Source organism: Oryx dammah, unplaced genomic scaffold (assembly GCF_014754425.2).
Source record: "Oryx dammah isolate SB20612 unplaced genomic scaffold, SCBI_Odam_1.1 HiC_scaffold_17, whole genome shotgun sequence".
Taxonomy (NCBI): domain Eukaryota; kingdom Metazoa; phylum Chordata; class Mammalia; order Artiodactyla; family Bovidae; genus Oryx; species Oryx dammah.
In genome coordinates, this window is record NW_024070201.1 from 25,986,858 (window position 1) to 26,001,191 (window position 14,334).

The 14,334-nt window shown below is 45.8% G+C and overlaps 1 long non-coding RNA gene across 1 annotated transcript; it reads left to right on the top strand.

Moving 5' to 3' along the window:
- The first annotated feature begins 364 nt into the window (after nt 1-364).
- Nucleotides 365-8,739, top strand: LOC120876285. The gene is made up of 3 exons (XR_005724140.1): nt 365-375; nt 977-980; nt 8,642-8,739. It is a non-coding gene; the product is annotated as an uncharacterized LOC120876285 (long non-coding RNA).
- Nucleotides 8,740-14,334: the final 5,595 nt, after the last annotated feature.

Here is a 14,334-nt window from a genome sequence, read left to right on the forward strand (position 1 = left end):
CTCTTTCTGGTGATAATTAAGACTCTGAAAACTAATTTTGTTTGGTGATTTACTCTTTTTTTTCTAATTAGATGCGGTGATTAGAAAGCGCTTTGTATCGCATTAGTGCTTTCTTAGAAAGAGGCAAACAGAGGCTCACGTGCGCGCTCAGTCACCCCCACACACGACGAGCAGTCCCCTCCGGAGGGGACAGACACTGCCACCAAGACAGGCCAAGCCCCCACCCCGCCCACCCCACCTCCCAAGGACAAGGGGGCTGAGCTGAGCCCCTGGCTGCCTACCTCCTTTCTCTGCTGGCCGAGATCCTGACAGGATCTGATCCTTCTCTCCTGACTTTATCTCCAGCTCGAGACTCTCTAGTCCCTGTAGCCAGCAGTGCCATTAAGACACTCTTTATTGGCATGCCATGTTTCTGTCACACAGACTGCCCCCCAAAGAATGTGTGGCATAATCAGTAGAATAAATCCTCCCTCTCTCCCACTCTCTCTCCCTCATGTGCACACACACACAGTGACATGCACACACACACTCTCACGTGCATACACACTCACACGCACATACACTCACACACACACAGTCACACACGTGCACACACACACACACACAGTCACACATGCACACACACACACACGCACACACACTCACAACACACACACATCAGATACCCAAACAGTGAGAGCAGCCTTCATAAACAAAATGCATATCCACAGCCCTGGGACCAACCTCTAGGTGACAAAGTTTTCCTAAGGAGCAGGCAGAGCTAAATGGACACTGTCCCACCAGAGACTGTAAAATGTAATTGATAAGAATGTGGACTCTGGGGTCAGAGAGATCTGGATCCAAACTCTAGCTCCCTGACTTGCTAGCTGGGTGGTCTCGGGCAAGTCACTTAAGCACTCTGAGTGTCCTATTCTTACCCTTCCTAAGTCACCATGGTGCTGTGGGTGTAAATGGGAGAGTTACCTGAAGTGCTGAGCCAAGTGTCTGGCACACAGAAGTGCCCATTAAGTGGAAGCTATTACCATGCTTTTTACTCTTTCTCTAGGGAAGCTTAGCTTGTGTTAAGTATGAGGCGATAACTCAGTCTTCAGGAGGCCTGGCGAAAGGTCAGCAGGACAGCCAGGGGACTCTCTTTATGACATGGAAAGCCCTCAAGAATAGCTGGACCCATTTGGAACAGGCCTCTAGGCTTCCCGCTCCCAGTGGCAGGCCTGCTGAGCTCAGCATGGCACATGAATAATGTTCATGAAAGAAAAGAGACACCTAGCTCCTCACTGCTCCTCTAGCACCTTGCCCTTTCTGGAGCACATCTGTGGTTCATTACCACTCACCCCCAATGAGGGTTTGCTGAGTCACCAAGCACTGGGGTCTTGCTCTAAACCTGGCACTGAACTGGGCACAAGGATGCTACCAAATGACTTTTACATCATTCTTGACCTCCACCAGCTTACAGCCTCTTAAGTGTGGCTGTGTCTCCAGCGAAGTTTAGAAGGAGTCAGCAATCCTCAACTGAGATCAGGGATGGCTTCACCTGGCACTTGGACCCTGGGCAGAATGTGGATGGGCAAAGAAGAGAAGATAAATGCAGGGAAGGTGGCAGCAGCCAAGGAGGATGGCACGACAGCACGGCCCACTCGGAGAGGCAGAGTGTGGGTGACTGGGGCTCCAGGTGTGTGGAGGGATGTAACAGGAGCCAAGATTTGAAAGGTGTGTTGAGTCCAGTTCTTAGATGAGTTTAGAAGCAAATCAAAGAGTTTGAACTTATTTTGCAGGCTTTTGAGACTTCCTGAAGGATCTGGGGAAGGTGACATGGCTTCGATTATGTTTTACAAAGGTTACAGTGACATCAGTGAGAGATAGCGTGGAGCAGGGAGGGCTGAGAAGGAGCTAGGGCAGGCCTCGCGTCATAGCACAAGCCACCGAAGATAGGGCCTTACTCTGTGTTCCCCCAGGGATGTCTCTCAGCTCAGCCCGTTTCCCAGGCTGATGCGGTAAGGACCCTGCCATCTGCCTGCCTTGCTATTTTCAGACTTAATGCTCAGGAGGAAGCCTGACACTTTCCATCCTGCTCTCCATTTCTGTTCTGTCTTATGTGGACCTGTCCCAGGCTCCTCATCCTCTCCTACCTGGCCACAGTCAACCCCTCAGGTGAAGGCATCCCGCACACCCGGACATAGACTGATGGCTGTTTGGGTTCTAAGGCCCTTCTGTGGCAGCTGGGCGTTGGGTCCGTCCTCAGGGGGCCCTCCCATGCTCACCCGTCCTTCTTCCCTCCTTGCCGTAGCTCTGATCCCCGACACCTCCACTATCGGCATTTAGACTTTGCATCCATGGTGGCATGCTCCTACAGCAGGGGCCGGGGTGGCATTTGAGGCAAAAAGCCATAAAGCCAAGCCCTGAACTTTCACAGCCCTTCTGTCTTGTCACTTCCATCCTCTGTAAGAATTGAGTCTCGCTGAAGGACTCCGTGTGTGCAATTAGATCAAAGGTTACTGCAGAGAAGAATCTCTGCCATTGTTAAATAAGATATAGGCCAGCCAGGGCCCCTTGGTAACCTTTTCCTTGGGAGTTTAATGCCTCATGAACCAAACTGTGTAGAAGGCTGGAAGATGCTCCTCAGAGATGGGGAAAAGGTGCTTTCGCAGGGAAGCACCAGGACCACCAACCTCCGTGACTGCCTGTCCCACCAGCCCCAAGGAGCACCGCCCACACCAGGGGGGAGGGAATGAAGGGAGAGGGGGAACAGGGTGCTAATCTGGGGTGGTTGTCTGACTTGCAGGAACCCCTGGACTTTCCTTTCTTATTTGTGGAGCGAAGGCCAAGCTGTGTAGTTGTGGGGAAGGGAGAAGAGGAGGTGGTGATGAACTGGACTGTCTAGTTGGCTTCCTGTGGGCAGCTCTGCCCCACGGTGAGGACAGGGGGTGGGTAGAGTGATGATAGCAGGTAGAGAATGATAGCAACTGAAAACCCTGGCTTTCCCAACATAGCTCTAATTGTAAGCAATGGTAGTGTTAAGTATATAGTGAGATGCTATTTAATATGCACCTCATTGCATTTATGCATCAGAAAAGAGAGATCATGTGTTATAATGAATTATACCACTCAACACACTCTTGGGGGTAATATTTGGTTATGACTATCTTCCTCCCTGGACTCTGAGCTAGTAAAAATCAGAAACTGTTATATTCATCTTTTATTCCCAGCATCCAGCGAGGTGCTGGTATACATGGTAAGCTCCTAATTAATATTTACGGTATCAATAAATAAATCAAACAGGTTTATCTGTACCATTTTTTTTTTTTGAAAAATGGTATAGATGAAGCTTTTTGCCGGGCAGGAATAGAGATACAGATGTAGGTAGCAGACATGTGGACACGGGGTGGCAGAGAGGGTGGGATGAACTGGGAGATTGGGATTGATATATATGCACTGCCATGTAAAAGAGATAGATAGTGGGAACTTCCTGTGTAGCTCAGGGAGCTACGCTCAGTGGTGACCTAGAGAGGTGGGATGGTAGTGGGGTGGAAGGGAGGGGATATACGTATACATATAGCTGATTCACTTCATTATACAGCAGAAACTAACACAGCATTGTAAAGCAACTATACCACAATAAAAAATACTGAATAAATAAATAGAAGGGCAAGGGAGAAGGAAAACAGACTAACACTTTTTTGCATCTATTCTGTACCAGGTGGTAGCAAAGACATTTATTCATTCATGAATCTTACACCAACTCTGTCAACTAGATAGCATCATCTTGTTACTCTCAGGAGGAAAATGAAGCTCCAAGACATTTAAGACATTTGCCCAAATCATATGTGTATTTGAACCAGTAGCAATAGGCTTCAAAGGCTGTTTTTGCTTTGTCTGTCCCACATAGAAATTGCAATGAATGTTTTTCTGAGTATCAGTTCCCTCTTTTTCAGGAAAAATGCTCCATATTTTCTTTCAAGAGACACTCTTCTGAATTCTCATTCTGTATCCTGGAGAGGAATCTACTCAACTCCCAGCTTTAGAGGTCTTACGACTCAGGTGGATCCTTAGAACATGGCAGATCCAGGCCCAGTGCTTTGCTGGAGATGCTCACCTCATCCAGCCGGAGTCAACAAAACACAACTAATCCATAGGAAGAGAATTATGGAGAGAGGGGCTATTTGTCGATACCCCACTTTTCTGGTGGCTCAGATAGTAAAGAATCTGTCTATAATGCAGGGGTCCCGGGTTCGACCCTGGGGCCGGGAAGATCCCCTGGAGAAGGGAATGGCTACCTGCTCCAGTATTTTTACCTGGAGATTTCCATGGACAGAGGAACCTGGTGGGCTACAGTCCATGGAGTCGCAAAGAGTCAAACACGACAGAGCAACTAACACACACACACACACACACACACACACGCATGCACGCACGCACGCACGCACAGTTACGTTCTCAGCTCCTTATTGGTCCATAGAACCAAAAGTCAGGAGTTTCTTTTTCCCAGACTCCCTCACCAGGCTGATCTTTAAAAGTTCACCCGTGGGAGTCATGTGTACAGGATGTAGAAGGTGACGAGAAGGAGCCATGTTTTTCTCCAGCTGCGTGGAGTTTTGCAGGCTTCCAGGCATCGCAGGTGGCACAGTGGTAGAGAACCTGCCTTCCAATGCAGGAGATGTAAGAGACACTGGCTCGATCCCTGGGTTGAGATGATCCCCTGGAGTAGGAAATGGCAACCCATTCCAGTAGTCTGGAAAATCCCATGGACAGAAGAGCTTGGTGGGTTACAGTCCAGGGAGTTGCAAAGAGCGACTGAGCATTCACACCCCCTTTATGAATCACTCATTTGTGTGCAAACAGACTTAAGACCGGGAGAGCAGCCTCTCCGAGGTCCTGCATTCCAGGTCTCCTTGACCTTTGTTCCCCAGTAGTTCCAATGGTTGTATCAACTTTATTTCCTGTATTGAATGCATTGTTCTTCTGTATGTCTAAAGGAGCTTCTGGTTTCCTGACCAAACTCTCACTGACATTTGCAAATGCAGGGATTCTCCTTTGCTATCACGGGTCTACAGGTGTAATGACCATTTGATCCTGGCCTTGTTGGTAGGTGTCCTGGGGAACATGAGAATGGAGTACAGATCTGAGAGATGAAGTTGAAATGAGACTTTGATGACATCATTTGAGCCCCTAGCTCCAGCTCTGCCTGAAACCAGTGCTTGCCCAGGGCTTCTCAGTGTTTAGTCTAACAAGATTCCCTTTGCAGTCACTTAAACCCATTTCCTCTTGCATTAGACCAGCTAAAGATTCAGACTGAATCACCCCTCACCCTTCCAGCACCTTCTTCAGTCTTCCTCAGTAGATGCCCGCTCTAGCTTCAAGCTACCTCTTGAATGCCTTCCTAGACCTGTGATTATTAAAATCTTCTCCAACTCCAAAGGCCCAAGCACAGCAATTCTTTATCTAGAACCCTGCAGGCGTTCTCAAAACCCACGTCCTCAGCCCCTTCTTTTCCTGGTTGAGATTTTATCCTTCTAAGTCAGTTTAGAACAAGAGGAGTTTATGCTTGTGTGTCAGGATTTCGAAGCAGTCAGATTTTCTTTCCCTCCCTGCTAGACTTTCACCCTTCCCCTTCCCCAACTCACTCCCTCTTCCTGCTCACGTGTACCCTTACGATTTGACCATTAGATATTCCTAGTCTGTGTGTGAACATGGGGCCTCTGGTCACCATTAAAACAGAATCCCTTGGGAGAGGCAACACAAGCTCTGGCGATAGCGAGAGCAGGCATTCTAGACTTCTGTGCTGAAAGTTTGTTGTTGTTGTTGTTAATGTTTATTTTTGGCTGCACTGGGTCTTTATTGTGGTGAACAGGCTTCTCTAGTCATGGAGGTTGGATTTGGGCAGTATTTGGGATCCCTGTTCCCCAGTCAGGGATCAAACCCTTACCCCCTGCATTGGAGGGTGGATTCTTAACCACTGGGCCACCAGGGAAGTCCCCATGCTAAAGGTTTGACTCCCACCTCTATTTAGCTGTCTTGGGCTAATTTCTCAGAGTTTCAGCTTCTTCACAATGGGGGCTTCACAGTAGGCACAATAGGGGCTGAAGACCTTTCTTCACAGGGTCTTGTGAGGATTGTGTCAGGCAATGCCTTTGCTCACTGTCACGTGGGCTTACTGTGTGCTAGATTGTAAATGCTTTCATGTGGTATGTCGTTTCATTTTGGCCAGTCCCTATGCTTGGGTGCTAGAATTGCCTGTATATAACAAATAAGGAGACAACAGCTCCGAGAGGTTTGCTACTTTACTAAATAGAAGGGAAGACAGTATTTGAACCCTGGCAGGCTGATACAAAGCCCACACTGCGTATGGTACACTGGTCAAATATCAATATTTTATTAAAATATTTTTTGTTTTTTAGAAGGCAAAAAATAAGTGGTCTTTGGGAACCAGAGAAGGAGACTTAGCTGGGAGAGAAGGGCTAGGAAGATAAGCTATCTCAGTGCTACCTTCTAACCCCCTCTTAACCAGCCCAATGGGCTCATATGTTCCTTTTTTGATTTCAGCTAAGTGAAAGTTTATCGAACAATTACTGCCCTACATTTTTGTGGGAGACATACATGAAAGTGAAAGTTGCTCAGTTGTGTCTGACTTGCTTTGACCCCATGGACTGTACAACCCATGGAATTCTCCAGGCCAGAATACTGGAGTGGGTAGCCTTTCCCTTCTCCACGGGATCTTCCCAACCCAGGGATTGAACCCAGTTCTTCTGCATTGCAAGCAGATCCTTTACCAGCTGAACCACAAGGGAAGCTCAAGAATACTGGAGTGGGTAGCCTATTCCTTCTCCGGAGTATCTTCCCAACCCAGGAATCAAACCAGGATCTCCTGCATTGCAGGCAGATTCTTTACCCACTGAGCTATCAGAAACATACATATGGCCACGTAACAGAAAAGGAAGTTTAATAATATTTTTAGAAAAAGGAAATGTATCTGTCACACTAATAGTTCCTAATTTATTTTTCAGTCTCTCTCTGTGTGTGAACAATCTCATAAAGTATATATAATATACATGGACAGTCCTTTGCAGTTTTGACCTGTTTCTGAGGGGCAGCCTCCAGAGGAGAAGGGTCACATAGGAAGGAGAAATCCTGGAGATGCTGCTGGCATTGGGCCCAGGCAGACCAGTCTCCATGTCCTGCTTCTGGTTCAGCCTTCCCAGGGCAGGTCTGGGGCTAGCATGGGAGGATGAAGGGAAGCTGCTCCTTGCATTCATTTCTGGGCCAGCAATGGTTTCAGGCCTCTTCATTTACATTCGTAATTGACAGCTCCTTAGCAGCTCATTAGGAAAGTAGGGCTTTGTGACCAACAAAAAAGAGGAATGAATCCCTGGGGTTGGGATTTGAGAACCTGTTTAAGAATCTCTAAAAGGCAGCAGCAGATTCCCAGGGACCAGGAACACAAGGAGCTTAGCCATCATCAGTGGCAATGAACCTCAGCATTTCAGCACTCTGCAGTGAGCCTAGAACCCGTGTCTGCACCTGCTGGGGAGGCGAGAGAAGCAGGGACAGTGGACTGAGGCAGGCAGGCCAGTGCCGACACTCAGGGGTCAGCTAGTGATGGCTCCCTGCCTCCCCTCTCCCTCCAGACTGGGCTCCCAGATCCTCATGGCATCAGCAAGCAAGGGCTGGCCCCTTAAAGTATCCGAACCCAAATTCGGAGGCATGGCAAGAGAAAACCATGGGTGCTGCAACCATTAATCAGGCACCACCTGTTTGTGAACCGTATCCCAGATAGCAGGTTGTTTTAGTCCTCACAGTGGAATTCTAACAGGATGATCACCTGCATTTATTTTACAAAAAAGGAGTCTGTAGAACAAAAAAGGCTTCTTGATACGTTAAAATTCACACAAGCCAGATCTTGAGTCTGGGAATCATTTCTCACAGCAGCAAAGTGGACCAGCCAAGGACGATGTGCCGAGAGTGAAAGGAGAGGCATAGACAACAAATCCTACAGGAGTTCAAGGGAGACAGAGGCCCTCCTGGACTAGGAGAGCCAGGGTAGGCTGCCAGGCAGGGTGGCCCTTGAGCCAGGTCTCAAAGGCTGAAGTTGGGTTTAGAAAGACAGAAGGAGGGAGAAGAGCCATGGGGTGAGGATGGAAGGCAAAGGATGGGCCACGCAGCGGTTCCATGCAAGAAGTCTGTGCTTATTCTGGAAGCAGATAAAGACTAGCACACCTGTAGCACAGGAAATAGGTGGATAAAAGCAGACGGCATGGCCTCAAAGCTGTGCTAGGACCAGAGCCTGGACAGCAGCAAACCAGATTAAGGAACGAGGAACACAGCCTCTGGAAATTGGGAGCCATTAAAGATGCTTGAAGTGTTTCAGGAAGGGATAGTTACAGAGTTTGGGACAGACATGTACGCCCTGCTGTATTTAAAATGGATAACCAACAAGGACCTACTGTAGAGTACATGGAACTCTGCTAAATGGTAGCCTGTAGGGGAGGGGTGTTTGGGGGAGAACGGATACATGTATATCAATGGCTGAATCCCTTGACTTTCACCTGAAACTCACAACACTGTTAACTGGCTATGAAAGTGAAAGTGAAAAGTGAAAGTGAAAAGTGAAAGTGAAGTCACTCAGTCATGTCCGACTCTTTGCTGCTAGGATCCTCCATCTATGGGACTTTCCATGTAAGAGTACTGGAGTGGGTTGCCATTTCCTTCTCCAGGGTATCTTCCCCACCCAGGAATCGAAGCCAGGTCTTCCCCATTGTAGGCAGACGCTTTACCATGCCCCAGTAAAAAAATTAAAAGTTTAAAAGGAAAGAAAAATATGGTGCTTCAGAAAGACAACTCTCTAAAAGAAGGGGAACTTCAAACCCTGGGCAGCCTGACCAGGATTGGGGCTGGGCCTGAAGCTGCCCCTGGGATGTTGCAATAAATTCTCTCTCCTCTCAGACTCCTGCCTGCTTAGGCCTCCTTGCCTGGTGGTGCACCCTCTTCTACCTACCACTCTGAGACAGGAGGGAGGGGGCAGGGCACAACCATTAAAATTATGACACAGCTGTTGAGGACACACAAAAACTGGTTAAAACCAACTAAGCCCAAGATGACATAAAATCTGACTTCCCATAGACCTTGAGCCTCATTATTTGCCCATTGTAATACATTAGCATATGCTAAATGACACACCCACCAGCCCCAGGACAGTTCTGAGGCTGACCATAAAAGGTCAAAATGTAGGCAATGGCCCAGTTCCTGGAAATCCTCACCTTTCCACCAAATAGTTGAAATAATCTTCCCACTTATTAGCCTATAAAATTACCCAGCCCATAAAAACTAGCCATCACATATTTCGGGCCACTCTCACCTTCTGAGATGGACCCCATTCTGCCTATGGAGTGTTTGTGTGTTTGTGTGTATGTGTTTGTGTGTGTGTGTGTGTATGTGCTCTGTCGTGTCCAACTCTTTGTGATCCCGTAGGCTGTAGTCTACCAGGCTCCTCTGTCCAGACTTCTCTGTCCAAGAATAGTGGAGTGGGTTACCATTTCCTCCTCTAGGGGATCTTCCTGACTCAGTGATTGAACCCCCATCTCGTGTGGCTCCAGCATTGGCAGGCAGATTCTTTACCACTGAGCCACCTGAAAAGTCCATTGGAGAGTGTCTCTCTCCAAATAAGCCTGCTTTCAGTTTACTATGGCTCACTCTTGCATTTCTCACGTCTGATTCTTTGTAACCCCATGGACTGTAGCCTGCCAGGCTCCTCTGTCCATGGAATTCTCCAGACCAGAATGCTGGAATGGGTAGCCGTTCCCTTCTCCAGGGGATCTTCCCAACCCAGGGACTGACCCAGGTCTCCTGCATTGCAGGCAGATTCTTTACTGTCTGAGACATCAGGGAAGCCCAAATTCTCTCTTACTTGAAGTCAAGGACCTTCCCTTGGTGGCCTGTCCCTGTGACTTGCCCGAGACCTGGGACATGTCCATTCTCTCATGACCCATTCTCCTGCCACAACTCCACCCTTCCTTTCAGACATGCAGTCTCCACATGGCACCCAGACACACCCCAGGCCAGAGTCTGGCTTCACACACCACATGTCCTCCCAGATGTGCTTCTCTGCCCACCCCTGATGGAGCAGGTTGCTACTCCTCTCTCCACAGACATTGCCCCCTCCCTCCAGGTTCCAGGTCCCCTCCCTGCAGCCCTGGGCATCACCATTCCTGAGGGTGGATTTTTCTTTCTTCCTCCACCAGAATTTGTGACTCTATCCACATTTCCTGACAGATTTGTTGTTTGAAGTTAGTCCATCATCTCTCATGTGTATCTTCCCTCACTGAGTGATGATCAGCCTGGTGTAACCAAAGGCAGAATCTTCCCTCTTCCCTGCTAAGATTTTCCAACACCCCCTTCCACAAGCATCTTTCCTTCCTCAGAACCTCACCGGTCCTTCACATACTGAAGCTAGCTTGCACAGGATTTGTTCTCCTATTCATTCCTTCACTCATGTATTCAGTGGGCATGCATCTCACCATCTTGGGCAAATCACTGGACAACTCCAGACTGCAGTTGTATCTTGTGTAGGATCAGGGTGATAAGGACAAATCTTGCAGGGAATTGTATAGACAGTAAGTACAATAATGTTTGGAAATTCATCTAACACAGACTCAGGTGTCTGGAGCCAGCAGACAAGTGTCCAGTGTTTGTGAATTAGTGAATTCACCTAAAGAGCATTCTTTGAGAATCCACGAGGCTGACAGACTCATAAACTCTCATCATGTAATTTAGCAGGACCCTAGGACCCTGCCAGGACAGACTCCCTCCCCCATATTCTCTAGTTCCTCTCTGAAATACCTAGATAATAGTATCTGATGCACATTTCCTCAGTTGTTTTACAGATGCTAAAATCACCACCTAATGAAAGACTTTAACTCCTTGATGACCATGAGCACGTAGCCCCCAGACCTACTGTCACCCAAGGACTGATAATGTTAACCTCTGTGACACCACCCTATTACCTCATCAACAACCAATCAGAGAACTGTGCACCAGCTGATCATATAACCTGGGATGCTCCTCCCTCACCTAGCCTGTAAAAGTACTTTTCTGAAACACACTGGGAAGTTTAGGCTGTTTTTGAGCACTAACTGTCCTGAATTATTTGCTTGGTTCCCTACAATAAACATTGCATTTTGTTTTATCACAACCCAGGGTCAGTAGATTGGCTTTACTGCACACAGGCCAGTGGACCTAAATTTGGTTCGGTGATGATCACATCTGTTCTTTTTGTTCTCTTTGCCCCCTCACTCCCTTTCTTGCCTGCTGGCCTTAGCACAATTTTGGGTACAGGGTAAGCTTCCATAGACATCAGCCAGCTTCATGGACATGAACTTGCATTCTGAAGACAGCTCCCGGGGCACTCGATTTATGTTAGTGTCAGTTGCGGCGGGGGAGGCACTGGAAGTCCTGACCCAGTTCTCCCTCTTAATGGTCAGTCCCACTCCCTGACTCTCCTGTAATCACGCAACAGGAAGTGGCCACAGGCAGGCAGTGACAGAGCAGCTTGCCTGGATCCCTATTAGCATTGTCAGCTTCAGTGGCCTGGAGACAATAGGAACATCCCAACACTTCAACAAGGCAGCAGTGGTGACACTCTGGCTCGAACCAATCATCTCCACATCAGATGGCCTTACGACCAGCCCTAATCCTCCTCCTATGGTTTACACAATTCTAGCAAGCTGAGGCCTTTCTCCCCGTGTCCCCAAGAAGCTGGTTGTGTCCAAGCCACTTGGCGGCCTCAGCCAGAAAACTAGTTCCCAAAGCCCAGCCCAGGAATCTAAAATTAATCCTGGTGGTGGTAGTGTGTTAGGAGGTGGAGAAGACAGCACAGACAGGGATGCACAATACCTGGGCTCCACGCCCCATTCTACTGATAATGAGCTGAGCAACTGTAGACAAGTTACTTCCCTTACCAGGCCTCCCTCCTTTCCTCAAGGTACGGAGTTGTACCAACTGCCTCTGATCTTTTTTCCAAGTTCAAAGATGATCTGTCCCAAGATCAACAAGACCTTTTCTTAACCAGCTTCCAGTCAAAAAATATTCCCCCATAAATAACCTCAGGACTTCCTCTTTCAAACTCAACAGTTCCTCTTGGCAGGCCTGTGTCCCCTCTGGAAACCCTAGGAAATCACTCATTTCCTTTCCTTTATATGGAAACCATTTGTATTCTTTGGCTTATGGAACCTTCCCCCATCTTCAAGCCTGCAATGTAGCATCCTCAGATCTCTCTCTGAGTATCACCCTTATTTCCATTGTCACATTCTGACCCTCTTGCTTCCACCTTGTAAGTACATTTGTGGTTACGTCAATTAACTAAAAGCAACTCAAACTGGCATACATGTTAGAATTAGTACACAAAAATATTAAACCAGTTATTATGACTCTATTTCATATGTTGAGAAACTAAATAGAGATACGGAAGACACACAAAAAAAGGATCCCAACCGAATTTGTAGGAATAAAAACTCTAACTGTGTGGCTGTTATTTAGTCACTTAGTCATGTCTGACTCTTTGTGAGCCCATGAACTGTAGCCCACCAGGCCCCTCTGTCCATGGGATGTTGAGAAACTAAACAGAGATATGGAAGACACAAAAAAGATACCAACTGAACTTGTAGGAATAAAAACTCCAATAAGTAAAATAAAAAATATACCAGATAGGATTAGTGGCAGATTAGACACTGCAGAAGAAAAGAATAGTGAATTTGAAGACATAGCAATATAAACAAACCAAAATAAAATTTAAAAATAAACAGAGCCTCAGTAAGCTATAGCAGAACTTCAAACACCCTAATATATATGTAATCAGAGTTCCCAAGGAGGAGTGGCAGTAAAAAGTATTTGAATAATGACAAGTAATTTTCACTATTTGATGAAAACTACAAAACTACATATTGACAGATTCAAGAAGCTCAATGAACCCCAGCACAAGAGACATGAAGAAGACTACAGCATGCCTCATCATAACCAAATTGTTTAAATTATTAACAGCAGCTAGGGGAAAAAGGCAAGTTATATACAAAGAAACAAAGATCAGGATGACAGATTTCTTACTAGAACCAAGACAGGTGAGAAAACGGTAGAACAACATTATTAAAGTACTAAAAGAAAATATTGGCAACTGAGAATTCTATGCCCAGTGAAAATATCTTTCAAAAACCAAAATATTACTAGAAAGTAAACTGTGATAAAAAAAAAAAGGATATCTAAACCCTAGAGTAATCAATAAAAAAAATAAAATAAATTTACAGCTAAAGACACAAGGGAAATAAAATGGAATTTTAAAATATATTCAATTTATTCAAAAGAAGACAGTAAAAAGGAGAAATATAGATGGGACATAGAAAACAAAGTGCAATATGATAGATTTAAACCTAACCAAATCAATATCATCACTAAGTAGAAGATATAAAAAATAACCAAAAGGACATTTATGAACAGAAAAACACAAAAACTAAAATAAAACTCAATGAATGAACTCAACAGCAGGAGAGAAAAAAAGATCTATAAACTCCAGGATAGAACAATAGAAATGACTCAGTCTGAACAACTGAGAGAATATCAACTGAAAGAAAAGGACAGAACAAACAAAAAACAGCAGAGCCCCATGAATATGGGAGATAAAAGGCCTAGTGTCTGTGTTGTCAGAGTTCCAGAAGAAAGGAAAGGGGTGGGGTGGGGAAAGTACTCCAAGAAATAATGACTGAAAACTTACCAAATGTGTCAAACAGTATCAATCTGTAGAGTCAAAGAGCTAAGAAAATCCTGAACATGATAAACCCAAAGAAATCTGTGATAAAGCATTGTAATTAAACTACTGAAAAATAAGGACAAAGAAAAGTTCCTGAAAGCAGCCAGAGGAAAATTACACATTGTTTGTTGTAGAGAAACAATTCTAATCACAGCATATTTCTCATCGGAACTATCAAGGTCAGAAGGCAGCGGCACTTTATTATTCAAGTGTTGAGAGAGAATTACTATCAATTCAGAGTCCTATTGGCCAACTATATATCTCAGATCTGACAAAATTATCCTTTATTTATGAAAGGAAAATAAAGGTATTCTCAAAAGTAAGAAAACTGTTTGTCAGAAGGCCTAACCTAAAAGAGTAGCTAAAGAAACTTCACTAAACATAAAGTGAATGATTTAAAAAAAATTTTTTTTTCTGAAACATCAGGAAGAACACAGTAAGCAAAAATATTAGTAAATTCAAGAGGTTTTCTTTCTCTAAAATGTTCTAAAATACGGTTGGCAGTTGAAGCAAAAATTATAACATTATCTGATTTGATCCTAATGTATGCA